General features: G+C 54.4%; 1 pseudogene; it reads right to left on the bottom strand.

Moving 5' to 3' along the window:
• Positions 1-885: 885 nt before the first annotated feature.
• Positions 886-1,647, bottom strand: LOC129195377 (feather keratin Cos1-1/Cos1-3/Cos2-1-like; annotated as a pseudogene).
• Between the last annotated feature and the right edge of the window lie 15,456 nt (positions 1,648-17,103).

The following is a 17,103-nucleotide window of genomic DNA, read 5'->3' as shown; positions in this document are numbered from 1 at the left end:
GGGAGGTGGTAGAGTCCCCATTGCTGGAGGTTTTCAAGATGCGATTGGACAAGGTGGTAGATCATAGCATCATAGAAGCATAGAACACCAGGTTGGAAGTAGCCCATGGGGCCGTAGAGTTCACAGCGAGTGGGGACTCCCTTGTGTAGCCTCAGCGTGGCTGATACCAGTACTAACATGTGAATTACCTCTGCCCTGCATGTCTGGACAGCTGCTGGGCCCTGCCAGGCACTGGAAGACTGTGTGAGGTACCGGTCTCACCTGCCTGTGCCCATGTGTATTGCCCATGGACCCTAGACTGGGTAACAGAGCACTGCAGAAGAGGAAGTTGATGCTGTGGGCTGTAGGGAGGCATTGTTGTTTCCCATCCCAACTCCTGACACCCTTAGGAGCCGTCCTCTCACTGATGGCTGTGCAGTAGCCAGGGATGTCTTTCTCAAGTCCAAAGGAGCGGGCAGCAAGAAAAAAATCCACTGCAGGGAGTCCCACTCTCCCCTTCTTCCGCCTTTTCCCCTGAGCCGACCGGAAGACTTGCCACAGAAGGAAGGAGGACTCGGAGGCCCAGGCTTGAATGCAGCACAATTTAATGACTCTAAAGAAGTAAAGGAGGTGGCTCACAGGGAGCACCAGGGTCAGCCACTAAGAAGCAGTAGAGCTCCGGCAGGGTGTTGTCCGTCAGCCTGCCCTGCAGAGGGAGGGATGCCAACAGGTCCCTGCTAGGCTGGTGTTGAGAGACAGCAACAGGAAAGGAAAGAGAGAGAGGAGAGTGGAAGAAGGAAACAATGGCCCAAAGCTCTACATAGAATGCCCTGAATCTCTGCCTCCTCTCCAGCAGCACGTTCTGAGGTCTTGGGAGGATCTTGCCAGGGGAAGCTGCCAGCAGATTTAGCAGGGTTGACATCTGTTGCCACAGTAGCGGCTGGTGATGCAGGAGAGGTCACAGCACCCAGAGGTGATGGGCACTCCGTCACAGCTGAGGATGCTGCCAACAGCAGCAGAGGTGGACGAGCCCACAACGGTGTTCTGTGGGAAGGAGCTGAGGATGGGGCCGGGCAGGGTCACCACCACGGGGGAGGGCTGGATGACGACGGTGGAGTTCTGGCACTGCCTGACGCAGGGCTCATTGCAGCTGTTGGCCAGCGGGGTCGGGCCGCAGGGCTGGCAGGGCAGGCAAGGCTGGCAGGGCTGGCACTTGTCGGAGCAGGACATGTCTCTGGGCCAGAGGTTCACCTGGGAGAGAGGGTAGGGAGAGGTAGAAAACAGGGGCACCTGAGAAGCAGCACTGCACCCAGCCACACGGGAGGGAAGGCACCTCCTGGCCCAGCAGATGCTGCCCAGCTCACAGCCCAGGAGCTGCCTCACCTAAGTCCCAGCCCCTCTCTGTGGAAGACCTTCTCTGCCCTTGCCTCTCCCATGAGAAGCAGCTCCCAGCCCTGGGCTAGGGCAGTCCGTATCAGCGGAGACATGCATCGAGGAAAGACCTGATCTCGAAGGAGGAGGAGAAGAGGCTTCCCACTCACCTGATTCCCAAGGAGAAGGAGGCAAGAGAAGTGGATGAGAGAGCAGAGACTTGGGCTGCCTTTTATAGGAGTCCCGCGCTGCCTCAGGCAGCCCCTTGTGGAAGTAATAATGTTCTGACAAGCTCATGCCTAATGCAAAGCATCCCAGCTAATGGCATGGGCTGTGTCCTGGTTTCCTGCACTGCTGCCTTTTCATTTCCTGGCTTATGCCACGTGCTTCCCCACGTGAAGGCTTCTGTAAGTGCCAGGACGAGAGGCCCCAGGATTTCCGGGGCAGAAACACATCAGCGCAGGCAGAAGACTCAGCTCCAGTGCTGATGGCGTCCTGTGCAGGCAACTGATGTGCACCTGGGTCATTCCTGTGGGCTTGTTTGTGGTTAGGATGTGGGCACCGGATGCCCAAGGACTGCCATTTGAGAGGACATGGCACATCTCTCTGACGGTCGCTCATTGTTGCACACAGGTGGGCTTCTGCTGGGGGGGTTTGACCCTATTGCAACACTAACAGTGCTGTCAGGACAAGTTTGCTGGGCTCCTTGGCCTCATCCCCTCTCTGTGCAGACTCTGCAGGTCCTCAGGCAACACCGTGAGCATGTCTGGGGCCCGGTCCTTCCCCGGGGTACTTGAGTCGTGTCCTGCCAGCGGGGTCCCCAGCATCTCCTCAGCAGAGGTTTTGCCCGTTACCTCTTCCAATTACTATCCGTATCTCGATTTTTCTTGAGCCCCACGTTGGGCGCCAAAAAGCCAAAAAGGACTGTGGTGGGTTGACCCTAGCTGGAGGCCAGGTGCCCACCAGAGCCGCTCTCTCACTCCGCTCATTCACTAAACAGGGGAGAAAAGGCATAACGAAATGCTTGTAGGTCGAGATAAGGACAGGGAGAGATCACTCACTAATTATCGCCACGGGCAAAACAGACCAAACTTAGAGAGGGAATTCATCTGATTTATTACTAGGCAAAACAGAGTAGAGGAATGAGAAAAATAAAATCAACTCTTAAAACACCTCCCCCCACCCCTCCCATCTTCCCGGGCTCAACTTCACTCCCGGCTTCAACCTCCTCCCCCTCAGCGGCACAGGGGGATGGGGAATGGGGGTTACGGTCAGTTCATCACATGGTGTTTTCTGCCACTTCTTCATCCTCAGGGGGAGGACTCCTCTCATCGTTCCCCTGCTCCAACATGGAGTCCCTCTCACGGGGTGCAGACCTTCAGGAGCAAACTGCTCCAGCGTGGGGTCCCCCACGGGGTCACAAGTCCTGCCAGCAAACCTGCCCTGGCATGGGCTCCCCTCTGCACAGGTCCACCGGTCCGGCCAGGAACTTGCTCCAGCGTGGGCTTCCCACGGGCCGCAGCCTCCTTCAGGTGCCTCCACCTGCTCCAGCGTGGGGTCCTCCACGGGCTGCAGGTGGAATCTCTACACCCCCTCATCCTTCCTCCATGGGCTGCAGGGGGACAGCCTGCTTCACCATGGTCTTCACCAGGGGCTGCAGAGGGATCTCTGCTCCGGTGCCTGGAGCACCTCCTGCCCCTCCTTCTGCACTGACCTTGGTGTGTGCAGAGTTTCTCACATCTTCTCACTCCTCTCTCCGGCTGCAAAAGCTCTCTCTCTCTAAGTGTTTTTCTTCTTCTTAAATATGTTATCACAGAGGCGCTGATTGGCTTGGCCTTGGCCAGTGGTGGGCCCGTCTTAGAGCCGGCTGGCATTGGCTCTATCAGACACAGGGGGAGCTTCTAGCAGCTTCTCACAGAAGCCACCCCTGTAGCCCCCCCCACTACCAAAACCTTGCCACGCAAACGCAACACAAGAGGCCACAGCTGCTGATGTTTTCCTGGCTTTATGCGAGCGTACAGATTTTGGCATGGCTCCATGCAGGCGTGCACGAGCACACGTGTGTCGGCCTGTACTTGTGTGACCCTCATCACAAGGGCATGCGCAGGTCAAGCACGGGGACTCTCTCCTGCTCCCCTGGTGTGTCCATGAGCACCGCAGAGTAGCGGGTTGCCCTTGCCAGCAGGAACCCATCTACAGCTGAATGGTGGTGCCTTTGGCCTGGCAGAGAGGTGCTCAGAGAACTGAAATGCAGTCTCTGCCTCCTGTGCCCTCCACTTCTTGCTTTATGTACAGGGAGAAAGGCCAAGAAAGCCAAGAGCTTTGATTCAAACACCTTTGGTGGTCAAGCACCAGGAATTCCATATCCCCCATAAAATCCTGAATCCGAGGGCCTAGCAACTGTGTCTGTGAAGGCAGGGACATGTGATTTAGGGCAAGCCGCTGAAACCCTGCTGCTTCTTCATGAGCGACACGGGGAAAGTCCCTCTTTGTGCAGAAAGGAGCTGTTATGCACTGACCACAACCCCCCATTCCCCAGCAAGAAGGGCGCACAACAAGCTTGCTACCTTGACCTTCAGGAGAGTAGACTTTGGCCTCTTCAAGGACCTGCTTGGGAGAGTACCATGGGACAAAGCCCTGGAGGGAAGAGAGGCCCAAGAAAGCTTGCCAGTATGCATAGAATCATAGAATCATAGAATGGTTTGGGTTGGAAGGGACCTCAAAGATCGTCTAGTTCCAACACCCCTGCTGCTGTGGGCATGGACACCCTCCACTAGACCACGTTGCCGAAAGCCTCATCCAACCTGGTCTTAAACACTTCCAGGGATGGGGCCTCCACAACCTCCCTGGGCAACCTGTTCCAGTACCTCACCACCCTCACAGTAAAGACTTTCTTTCTAACATCTAATCTAAATCGACCCTCCTTCAGTTTAAACCCTCTACCCCTTGTCCTGTCACTACACTCCCTGATAAACAGTCCCTCACCATCTTTACTGTAGGCCCCCTTCAGATACTGGAAAGGCGCAGTCAGATCTCCCCAGAGCCTTCTTTTCTCCAGGCTGAACCAGCCCAACTCTCTCAGCCTGTCCTCATAGGAGAGGTGCTCCAGCCCTCTGATCAGCTTCATTGCCTCCTCTGGACTCACTCCAGCAGCTCAATGTCTCTCCTGTACTGTGGCCCTCAGAGCTGGATGCAGTACTCTAGGTGGGGTCTCGCAAGAGTGGAGCAGGAAGGCAGAATCACCTCCCTTGACCTGCTGGTCACACTTCTTTTGATTGCAGCCCAGGACACGGTTGGCTCATGTTGAGCTTCTCATCAATCAATACCCCCAAGTCCTTCTTCTCGGGGCTGCTTTCATTCCATTCCCCGCCTAGCCTATAGTCATGCTTGGGATTGCGCCGACCCACGTGTAGGACCTTACGCTTGGCCTTGTTGAACTTCATGCAGTTCACACGGGCCCACCTCTCCAGGCTGCAAAAGTCCTTCTGGATGACATCCCTTCCCTCCACCGTGTCGACCACACCACACAGCTTGGTGTCGTTAGGTGCACTCGATCCCACTGTCCATGTCACCGACAAAGATGTTAAACAGTGCAGGTCCCAGTACCGACCCTTAAGGAACGCCACTCACTGTTCTCCACTTGGACATTGAGCTGTTGACCACACCTCTTTGAGTGCGACCATCCAGCCAATTCCTTGTAGACCGAGTGGTCCATCCATCGAACGCATGTCTCTCCAATTTAGAGACAAGGATTCAGGGATCACGTCCTCCAAGCTCAGGAACGATGCATCCCAACAAAGAGGAAGGCAGGTAAAAACAGCAGGAGGCCTGCAGGGATCAGCAAGGAGCTCCCGGACAAACTCAAACACAATGAGGATGCCTATAGAGGGTGGAAGCAAGGGCAGGTAGGCTGGGAGGAATAGAGAGAAATTGTCCAAGCACACAGGGATCAGGTTAGGAAAGGCTAAAGCCCTGATAGAATTAAAACTGGCCAGGGATGTCAAGGACAACAAGAAAATCTTACATAGGTACGTCAGTGATAAAAGGAAGACTAGGGAAAATGTGGAACCCCTCCCGTATGAAATGGGAGACCTGGTTACCTGGGACATGGAGAAGACTGAGGTACTCAACAACTTTTTGCCTCAGTCTTCACTGGCAAGTGCTCTAGCCACACCACCCAAGAGTCAGAAAGCAAAGGCAGGGACTGGGAGAATGAAGAACCAGCCACTGTCAGAGGAGATCACGTTCGAGACCATCTAAGGAACCTGAAGACGCACAAGTCCATGAGACCTGATGAGATGCCTCCACACATCCTGAGGGAATTCATGGATGAAGTGGCTAAGCAACTCTACACCGTATTTGAGAAGCTGTGCCAGTGTGGTGAAGTTCCCACTGACTGGAAAAGGGGAAACACAATCCCCATTTTTAAAAAGGGGAAGAAAGGAAGAGCTGGGGAACTACAAGCCAGTCAGTCTTACCGGTGCCTGGCAAGGTCATGGAGGAGATCCTCCTGGAAACTCTGCTAAGGCACATGGAAATTAAGGAGGCGATAGGTGACAGCCAACATGGCTTCACTAAGGGCAAATCGTGCCTGACAAATTTGGTGGCCTTCTACGATGGGGTTACAGCGTTAGTGGATAAGGGAAGAGCAACTGGTGCTGTACACCTGGACTTGTGCAAAGCATTTGACTTTGTGCCACGTGACATCCTTGGGACAGGCCCAGAGAACTTGTGGATGGCCCATCCCTGGAAGTGCTCAAGGCCAGGCTGGGTGGGGCTTTGGGCAACGTGGTCTAGTGGAGGGTGTCCCTGCCCATGGCAGGGGGTTTGGAACTAGATGGGCTTTGAGGTCCCTTCCAGCCCAAACCACTCCAGGATTCTAGGATATCCCCTGCAGGAAGTGTGGCCTGTGCAGGGCCCGTGCTGAAGCAGGCTGCTGGCAGAACTGTGGCCCCTGGAGGACCCACGCTGGAGCAGTCTTATCTGGAAGGACTGCAGCCTGTGGACAGGACCCAAGCTGGAGCTGGTTTTGACAGACTGCAACCTATGGGAAGTGCTCACACTGGAGCAGGGAAAAATGTGCAGAGGAAACTGCGGCAGAAAGGACTGACTGTGTACTGACTACAACCCCCCATGCCGCACCCCACTGCGCTGCTTGGGGGTGGAGGAAATAGAAGAGCCGTGAATGAAGGAGGGAGGCTGAGTCTGTGAAAAAGAGAGGAGGATGCAGTGAAGGTATTTGAAGGATTTTTCACTCTTTCTCACCATCCGGTTCTATGTTTCACTAGTAATAAGTTAAAGGAATCTGTCCCATAGAGGAAGGAGAGTGAGAGAGCAGCTGGCTGGGTGTCTGGAAGCCAGCCAAGGTCCCTGTTGTTTTGCACCAACTATGGCGATTAGAAGTGCCATGGGCACTTATCATTTATGTGGGGTTTTTTGCTGTGCATCTGTGCCGTCAGGAGCAGTCTCTCTCTCCCACTGCTGTTCCCCTCAGAGGATGGTGGGCAGTGATGTCAACTGGCCTTTGTGCTTGTGTACCTGGGAAGTAGTGGCAGGTTTACAGCCACGGGCAGAGCACAGCCTGCCAACTCTCCTGCCACAAGGCTGAAACAAACAAGGAGATCGCGAAGGCCGTGTGGGAGGAAAGCTGTGAATGGGAGCTTCTGTGTTTGCTTCATCTCTTTCTGAGTCTGCTAGCAAAGGTCCTGCATCAGAACTGATGACAGAGAAGAAACACCTGCTCCCTTGGTTGTCCCAGACCGCCCTTCACCTGCATTCCTTTCCCCAACCATCCAGCCCACATTGCCTCTCCTTTCCAACCCATGCACTCTCAGTGTTTCACAGACAGGTCAGTGCAGAAGATCTCGGCTGTCTTTGTAGTCCCAAGTTTCTGAGGTTCAAGCACCAAAGGCTGTTCCCCATGATCGGTCGGCTTTGGGAGAGGTGGGAGCTGGGAGGAGGGGCACAGTACAGTTCTCTTCTCTTGGCATTCCTGGTAGGAGGGCCCTTCTGTGCAAGGCTGAGCTCTGGGGAAAGCGCTCTCGGTTCTCCCTTGGCACCCCTATTTCCACGAGGAACCCAGAGATCTGCAAACAAAGATCCTCTTCCTGTCAGAGGCTGGGACTAGTGGCCGCAGAGAAGAGGAGGAGGTGGTGAGAGAGCTTCTGCCATGCAACTGTTCTTCCCCTGCACCCCAGGATGGGATTGCACTTGCCATGAGCTGCAAAGAGCGAGCGTGGGCTATTCTGATCGGCGCTCTCTCTGCAGTACCATGGGAGGAACTGTCAGTTGCTCCTCTGTGTCGTCTTGCAGGCCCATGCAAAAAAACCTTGCTGTCCTGGAGGAGACTGTCTGGTGGGAGTGGCAGAAGAACAGAGGACTTGCCCTAGCTATCCTCTCCTTCTGGAGATGGGTGGGAAGGTGAGGAGCAGGGCTCTCTGGGCTCTAGCAAAGGTGAATTCTCCTACTGTCCCCTCCTTCCATCCTCGTGTCCCTCTTCTGTCTAAACTTTCTCCCCCAGCGCAGATCCATCCAGAGCAAGAGGAATTGCCTCGAGCGCTTGTGGGGCTGCCGACCTCCCCAGGCCTCCCGCAGCACTGGGGTCCTCCCATGAAGACAGCACAAGTTGGGATCACCATCTATAGGGCATGCTCTGAGACCAAGGGGAATATTTCTGGGCAGAGATGCAGCAAGGGAAAGGCTGATGGTTGCCAGCTGTGGAGGAGGCAGAGCTGCAAGGAACAGTGAGTGAAGCAGGCCCACAGAGAGTGTGTCCTACCCTCCCAATCCTCTAGGAATGAGAAGGGCTCCACCGGCTCACCCGTTTGTTCCCTCCCAGCAGATCTCCTGTCTCTCTGGACAGCTTTAGAGAGCATCCAGAGAGCAAAGGACCACACAGAGCCCGAGGCTGGGATGCAGCAGGGTTTAATGAGTCCAAAGAGGGAAACAAGATGTCTCCAAGAGGAGCCCGCAGTGGAAGGATCACCACGGGCAGCCAAGAGTCAGTGCCCCACAGAGGGAGAGGGGCAGGCAGGTGCCCCCAAGCTGCCTTTGGCTGGCCTCATGGCCCAGGGGAGCAGAAAATGACAAAGGAAAAGGAGGGAAAGGAGAGAGTGGAGGAAGGGAACGAGAGGCATCGGCCATGTTTTCAGAGAGCCCAGGCTGGCCCCTTCCAAAGGGCTGACACCCTTTGCCGGAGGAGCGGGACATGCCCAGCCCCTCTCCAAGCAATGGCCACGATTTCCGTCCTTCAGTCTGGCATCATCTTCTGCGTTCACAGGGCTCCTTGTCTGGGCTGTCACCAGGCGCTTTAGCAAGGGGGGCACCTTCTGCTGCCACAGTAGCGGCTGGTGATGCAGGAGAGGTCACAGCACCCAGAGGTGATGGGCACTCCATCACAGCTGAGGATGCTGCCAACAGCAGCAGAGGTGGAGGAGCCCACAACGGTGTTCTGTGGGAAGGAGCTGAGGATGGGGCCGGGCTGGGTCACCACCACGGGGGAGGGCTGGATGACGACGGTGGAGTTCTGGCACTGCCTGATGCAGGGCTCATTGCAGCTGTTGGCCAGCGGGGTCGGGCTGCAGGGCTGGCATGGCAGGCACTGGTTGTAGCAGGACATGTCTCAAAGGTGGAGGTGAACCTGGGAGAGAGGACAGGGGGAAGCAGAGCACAGGGACACCTGAGGAAGAGCCTGCAACCCCACCAACAGGAAGCCAAGGCACCTGCTGGGTGGGGAGGTAGAGGCTGTGCAGGGGGGAACAAGGGCTTCTTTGCCTGAGCCCAGCGGGGTTCTTCAGATAGCAGCCAGGCCCAGGGATCCTCCTGCCTAGCCTATAGCCAAGAAGCTACCCCAGCCCAGCCCCAGCCTATCTCCATGACAGACCATCTCGCCTCTGCCCTCTCCCAAGATCACGATCGCAGAGCACTAACAGAAGACCAAGGAGTAGGTATCACCTGGGATGTCGTGGAAGGCAAGAGTCCATCCTAGAGGAGGAGGCGGAGGAGAAAAGGGGGTTCCAACTCACCTGTTTCCCAAGGAGGAGGCGGTGATGGAAGTGGTTGAGAGAGCGACCAGCTGGTCTGGCTTTTATACTGGCCTCTAGACTGCCTGAGGCCCAAAGGCAGTGCTGCATAAGCTACAATTTTCCTGCCTGCTCCGAATGAACGGAAACATCCCAGGGATGTGTTGCTGTGTCCCTCTATGCTGCCTTTGCATTTCCGGGTTATGTCATGCCCATTCCCGCACGGATGCTCCTCATGAGTGCTGGGATGAGAGGCCCCAGGATTTCCGGGACAAGCATGCCTCAGAGTGGGCAGAAGACATGGACTAAGTGCCAGAGGGGTCCAGTGGAGGCAGGTGATGTCTGCCTGGGGCACTCTGGTGGGTTTCTTTTTTCATCCTGCTGACAGGAAGAGCCCCAGTGCTCCCAGCCCCGCAATCCTTGGCTTGTCCCCCAAGGGCTCCTGTGAGTATGTGCCCTGTGCTCCTCTTTCCTTCCCTTATGGCTCATGCCAACAGTCAGTGGCTGTGTCTTCCCGGGCAGGCAGGCTGCACTTCAGCTTTTCAACTCGCTTGTACCTTAAGCTGCCCTCAGGAGGAAGTTGCCAACCTCTTTGGGGTTGACAGCCTTGAGGGTTCATCGATTGTGGGGAGAGGCCCAAATGCCCTCCAGCTCAGTTAGACCATGTTGTCTACAACTACGTCCAGACAGGTTTTGTCTGTCTCCACAGAGGAAGACTCCATGACTTCTCTGAACAACCTGTTCCGGTGTTTGACATCCCTCACAGCAAAAAGTTTTTTCTTTGTGTTCAGATGGAATGTTATTTGGGGTTTTTTTTGCCCATTGCCTCTCATCCTGCCAGTGGGCACTACTGAGAAGAGTCTGGACACATAAACAAAACAAAAGGTCTCCGCTTCATGGTGCCCCTGGAGCAGGGGATGCACTCTGCTGTCCTTGGATGACCTGCTGCCTGGGAAGGAAGGGAAACCAGCAGTAACAATGGAAAGCTTGGGATGGCAGACTGAAGGCATCAGGGAGGAATCTGACGGGCACTTCAGCTTTTCAACTCTCTTTTACCTTAATCTGTCGTCAGGAGGAAGCTGCCAACCTCTTTGGCCTCCTCCTCTCTGTGGACGGTCTCTGTCCAGACTTAACAGAGTCTCTGTTAAGACTTGTCTTAACAATGTTGCCTGTGCATCTGTCCTGCTTAGATTGCCCCATCCCTGCTCTGGCAGGGAGGTCCCCAGCAGTTCCTCAGTCACACTCTCAGCCCCTCGTTGTCTATGGGGACGCAGACAGGGACACAGCACTCAGGTCTCACTGGACCTCGAACCCTGGCCAACTCTTTCCATGCTGCCTCCAGGCAGCCTCGAGGGGCTGAGCTGTTTCCCAGGGTCATGACTCATGTAAAAGCTTTGAGGTTACAGGGGACAACAAATGTGGTAGCGGTGTTTCCAGGAAAGTAAGTGTCCTGGGAAAGGGAGACTGGGGGCAGCCTGGAAAGACTGACAACAGCCAACTGGACCTGTCAGGAATCACATTAGAGCAGTCAGAGCATGCGGCTGCAGCTTCTCCAGATGAAAGACTTCATTGGGCAAATGCCAAATCATTTTGCAAGGATGCTTGCTTTTAAGGAAAAGCTTTTCAGAGCCAAACCGGTGGCGGTTTCCCCTGTGTGGTGATGCCAGCTGATGCGGGAGTTCCCCTCGCCTTCCCCAGACCATGGGGCCCTGAAGCTAAGTCTCCTGCATCTCATCCAAGGCCAAAAGGCTGGGAACAGCTTTTCCCAGGCACTCCCTCTGGATGGCATCCCTTTCCTCCACCATGTCGACTGCACCACACAGCTTGGTGTCGTTGGCAAACTTGCTGAGGGTCCACTCGATCCCACTGTCCATGCCGTCGACAAAGATGTTAAACAGCGCCGGTCCCAGTACCGACCCCTGGGGAATGCCACTCGTCACTGATCTCCACTTGGACATTGAGCTGTTGACCACAACTCTTTGAGTGCGACCGTCCAGCCAATTCCTTATCCACCGAGTGGTCCATCTGTGGAATCCATGTCTCTCCAATTTAGAGACAAGGATGTCATGTGGGACAGTGTCAAATGCTTTGCACAAGTCCAGGTAGATGACGTCTGTCACACAGATCAATCCCTCAGTGCCTCAAAATTGGTCTTCCCTCTGTTTGTTGCATTTAGAGCAGTGCCTTTAACTTCTAAATTACACTTTTCTCTAGACTGCAAGAAGCTGTGTGTTGGGTTTGTGTGGCAGGGTTTTGGTGGCGGGGGGGCTACAGGGGTGGCTTCTATGAGAAGCTGCTAGAAGCTCCCCCTGTGTCTGATAGAGCCAATGCCAGCCGGCTCTAAGACGGACCCACCACTGGCCAAGGCCAAGCCAATCAGCGCCTCTGTGATAACATATTTAAGAAGTAGGAAAACACTTGGAGAGAGAGCTTTTGCAGCCGGAGAGAGGAGTGAGAAGATGTGAGAAACTCTGCACACACCAAGGTCAGTGCAGAAGGAGGGGCAGGAGGTGCTCCAGGCACCGGAGCAGAGATCCCTCTGCAGCCCCTGGTGAAGACCATGGTGAAGCAGGCTGTCCCCCTGCAGCCCATGGAGGAAGGATGAGGGGGTGTAGAGATTCCACCTGCAGCCCGTGGAGGACCCCACGCCGGAGCAGGTGGAGGCACCTGAAGGAGGCTGCGGCCCGTGGGAAGCCCACACTGGAGCAAGTTCCTGGCCGGACCGGTGGACCTGTGCAGAGGGGAGCCCATGCCAGGGCAGGTTTGCTGGCAGGACTTGTGACCCCGTGGGGGACCCCACGCTGGAGCAGTTTGCTCCTGAAGGTCTGCACCCCGTGAGAGGGACTCCATGTTGGAGCAGGGGAACGATGAGAGGAGTTCTCCCCCTGAGGATGAAGAGGCGGCAGAAACAACGTGTGATGAACTGACCGTAACCCCCATTCCCCGTCCCCCTGTGCCACTGAGGGGGGGGAAGGTTGAAGCCGGGAGTGAAGTTGAGCCCGGGAAGATGGGAGGGGTGGGGGGAAGTGTTTTAAGAGTTGATTTTATTTTCTCATTCCTCTACTCTGTTTTGCCTAGTAATAAATTAGATGAATTCCCTCTCTAAGTTTGGTCTGTTTTGCTCGTGACGATAATTAGTGAGTGATCTCTCCCTGTCCTTATCTCGACCTGCAAGCATTTCGTTATGCCTTTTCTCCCCTGTTTGGTGAATGAGGGGAGTGAGAGAGCGGCTCTGGTGGGCACCTGGCCTCCAGCCAGGGTCAACCCACCACAAGCTGATATTATTATAAAGCTCTAGGTGTGCATATGCTGTTTTGAAGCAAGCTACGGAAATGTTAGTATTGTACCCCAGGGTACGTGTGCTCAATGGAAGCACATGGTGGACTGCTGCTTCCTCTGCCCCAGCTGTGTTTGAGGGAGGGAAAGAGAAAGACGCAGCATGTCCTCACACAAGGAAAGCCCTTGGGCGACCAGCCAGGAATTGCAGGGCTGGGAGCAGCTGGGCCCCTTCCTGTCAATGCAGCCACAGGCAACCCCACGAGTGTGCCCCAGGCCAACATCACTTGCCTGCCCTGCACCTATCCGGCACCTGAGCTGAGTCTTTTGCCGGCACTGACACATTCTTGCTCCGGAAATCCTGGGGCCTCTCAATCCCAGCACTCAGAAGCCGCCTCTGTGAGGGAATGGGTATGGCAAGAGCCAGGAAATGAATAGGTAGTGTTGGGGAAAACAACCACCCAGCCCATGTCATTTAGCTGAGATGATTTCTGTTCATCACGAGCACCTTAGAAGATTGCCACTTCCGTAGAAGCTACCTCTGGGCCTGGGGCAGGTCAGGGCCACCATAAAAGCCAGCGCGACTCCTCGCTCTCTCATCCACTTCTCTTGTCTCCTTCTCCTTGGGAAGCAGGTGAGTCTGAAGCCCTTTCCCCACGCCCTTTTTCTGGTCATGCAGATGCGTGCTCCTCCATCCTGTGCTGGGTTGTGGCGCTGCTTGTCATGGGAGGGGGGAGAAGGGCAACAGCGAGTGTCTGGGACTTGCCTGAGGAGGCTCTTCTTTTAAGAGAAAGTCATCAGCCACCTTGGGGCTGGTGGCACTTGGCAGTACCATGTCCGGATGAAGCCAAGAAACCCTTTTCCCTCACTGCAGGCGCCTTTCACATGCTCACAGTGGGGTGTTGGACTCGTGACAAACTGCTCCTCACATGTACCTGTGCTCTGATTAGTCTCTACCCTCTCTCCCAGGTGTATCTCTGCCCAGAGAAATGTCCTGCTACAACCAGTGCCAGCCCTGCCAGCCCTGCGGCCCAACCCCGCTGGCCAACAGCTGCAATGAGCCCTGCGTCAGGCAGTGCCAGAACTCCATAGTCGTCATTGAGCCCTCCCCCGTGGTGGTGACCCTGCCCGGCCCCATCCTCAGCTCCTTCCCACAGAACACCGTTGTGGGCTCCTCCACCTCTGCTGCTGTTGGCAGCATCCTCAGCCGTGACGGAGTGCCCATCAACTCTGGGTGCTGTGACCTCTCCTGCATCACCAGCCGCTACTGTGGCAGCAGAAGGTGCCCCCCTTGCTAAAGCCACTGGTGACAGCTTGGACAAGCACCCCCAGGAATCCAGACCTAGATTGTCAACTGAGAGCAGAGCTCCTGGCCATCGATTTCAGAGAGGCTGAGCATCCAGTGCTGCCCTTCAAAGGAGGGCAACTGGGGCTCTCTGAAAACATGGCCAAAGTCTAACTCCATGGCCTTCCACCCTCTTCCATCTCTGTCTTATCTTCTGTTCTTCTGGGCCGCAAAACCCCCAGAGCCAACCTGAGGCATCTGCTGACCCCTCTCAGGACAGGCAGATGGATGCCTTGAGGGATCTCCACCGTGGGCAATGGGCACAGACTTTCTGCAGCTGCTGGTGCTCTCCCTGCACTGGCAGCCTCCTCTAGAACTGACCTTGTTTCCCACGTCAGAGTCATTAAAGTTTTCCGCATCACATCCTCTGCCTCCACGTAATCCTTTTCTGGTGTCCTTGTCTCGTGTTTCCAAGGAAGAAAGGCATTGCCTTGGGTGGTGGGGGGGAAGGTGCGGGCACAAGCAGACCTTTCATCATTGCCAGGGGAAGGGGAGGGTGGGACAGAGGATAATGGGTCCCTTCCAGTCACTGTTCCTTGGAGCTAAGGAAGACATACTCAGCTGCTCCTAAGCCTGTAGCAATCAGTCCCTGCATTCTGGCATCAGGCGTTTGACACGGTCCCCCACAACATCCCTCTGTCTCAATTGCAGAGAGATGAGTTTGATGGGTGGACTGTTCAATGGATGAGGAACTGGTTGTATGATCACCTCCAGAGGGTAGTGGTCAACGGCTCAATGCCCAGATGGAGATCAGTGACAGTGGAGATCGGTGCCCCTCCGGAGTCCGTACAGGGACCAGTACTGTTTAATACCTGCATCAATGACACAGACAGTGGGATCGAGTGCACCCTCAGCAAGTTCACAGATGACACCAAGCTTTGTGGTACAGTTGACATGCCTGAGGGACAGGATGCCATCCAGAGGAACCCTGACAAGCTCGAGGATTGGGCCCATGTGAAGCTCCGGAACTTCAACAAGGCCAAGTGCAAGGTCTTGCACCTGGATCGGGGCAGCTTCCAGTATCAATACAGGCTGGGGGATGAAGGGCTTGAGAGCAGTCCTGCTGAGCAGTACCTTGGGGGTACTGGTGGAGGAAAAGCTGCAACACACACTTGCCGCCCAGAAGGCCAGCCATATCCTGGGCTGCATCAAAAGAAGCGTGGCCAGCTGGTTGAGGGAGGTGATTTTCCCCCTCTACTCCACTCTGGTGGGACCCCACCTGGAGTACTGCGTCCAGCTCTGGAGTCCTCAGCACAGGAGAGACATGAACCTGTTGAAGTGGGTCCAGAGGAGGGCCACAGAATTGATCAGATGGATAGAACACCTCTCCATCCACCGGGGTTGCTCAGCCGGGAGAAGAGAAGGCTCTGGGGAGACCTTATTGCAGCCTTTCAGTACATAAAGGGGCTCTATAAGAAAGTTGGAGACAATCTTTTTAGCAGGGCCTGTAGCCATAGGACAAGGGGTAGTGGTTTTAAACTAAAAGTGAGTAGATTCAGACCAGCTATAAGGGAGACATTTTTTACAAGGAGGGTGGTGAACACTGGAACAGGTTGCCCAGAGAGGTGGTAGATGCCCCACTCTTGGACACATTCAAGGTCAGGCTGGACTGGGCTCTGAGCACTCACTCCTCTTGAATACCCCCACATCAGAGACCACCAATTTGTTTTGATTGGCAGGAAATTAAATGGTCTAAAATTCCCCAAGCTGAGACTGCTTTGCCCATGGCAGGTACTTGAAAATGCTTTTCCTCCTCCTCTGGGTGTTGAGAGGGTTTTCGTCCCCAGCTCTGACTCTGCAGCCACAGCCCCACTGGCCCTCACCACCAAACCTTATGTGTGCTTTAAAGGAAACAGAAGAGGTATAGTATGACCCCCTCCACCCACAAACATTGGAAAGAGTGTCACACTTAACTCGACTTTTGCTGTGTCTTCCTTTATTTTATTGCTATGCATAAAAACACAAAAAAGAAAAAGCATGACAGGTTCCTCTTAGATTGGCCACCCTGGCTGAAGTTACAGGAGGTGGGAGGACAAGATACAGAAATCAATCCAATTTTGAAAGCGCTCCCTCTCCAGACAAGAGCAACCCAGTTTCTATTGGTGAGACTCAGTGTGACAGCTATTATTAATTGTGATTGTGATTGTGATGAACACAATCTACAGGAAGTCCACAAGAAGCTGGGAGGGGGCACAGCCAGGACAGCTGACCCAAACTGGCCAAAGGGATATTCCATACCATATGATGTCAAGCTCAGTGTATGAGCTAGGGGGAGTTGGCTGTGGATGGCTGCAGCTCAGGAAGTAGCTGGGGATTGGCCAGCAGTTGGTGAGAAACTGTGGTGTGCCTGACTTATTTTGTATATTATTATTTTAATCTATTATTGTTATTGCTATTATTGTTGCTGTTGCTGTTAATGTTGTTATTGTCGTCACTATAATTATTGTTATTGTTATTATTATTATCATCAACATTTTCCTTTTCTGTCCCATTAAACTGATTATTTCTTAACCCAGAAGCTTTACTTTTTTTCATTTTTCTCCCATCCCACTGTGGGGAGAGTGAGCTAACGGCCGTGTGGTTGTTTTAGCTGCCTGCCGGGTGAAATCACAACACAGCATATGCCCCGCTTGGCTGAGGCCTGTCCCTGTGCACAGAGGAGCTCCCCAAACAGTTTGGTGAAGCCCGATGTGTGCACACACGTGTTCCTGATCCTGCCAGGCTGAAAACACCAATGTCTGATGAACGTTTGTCCTTTGCAGACCTACAAGGATTCAAAAGGATGATTGCAAGTTCAGCGAGAGGTCAGATCATCCCACACTTGTGGATTCAGCCTCCACAATTGCCTGAGTGAAAATATATCTGCTGCAAGATGGATTTTCACATGAATGCCCTCCTATAGTTCAACCGAACTGAGTAGAGTGGGGGAAACTGTCACGGGGGTTGTCAAATGCACTGGGAAACCTTGGTTCGTCTCTCGTGCTCCTCCTCACTCATGGATTTCAACTTCCTTGAGGATTGGGGGATCCAGTTCTTGCTGAAGCTGTGTGTCAGCACCGTTATCTTCTCAAGAAATGCCTCCTCTGGAAAGGTCCACTCTGATGGGGTTTG

This window comes from Grus americana, chromosome 22 (genome assembly GCF_028858705.1).
Source record: "Grus americana isolate bGruAme1 chromosome 22, bGruAme1.mat, whole genome shotgun sequence".
Lineage (NCBI taxonomy): Eukaryota > Metazoa > Chordata > Aves > Gruiformes > Gruidae > Grus > Grus americana.
The sequence above is the reverse complement of the archived record's forward strand: the minus strand, read 5'-3'. Positions and strand labels throughout refer to the sequence as shown.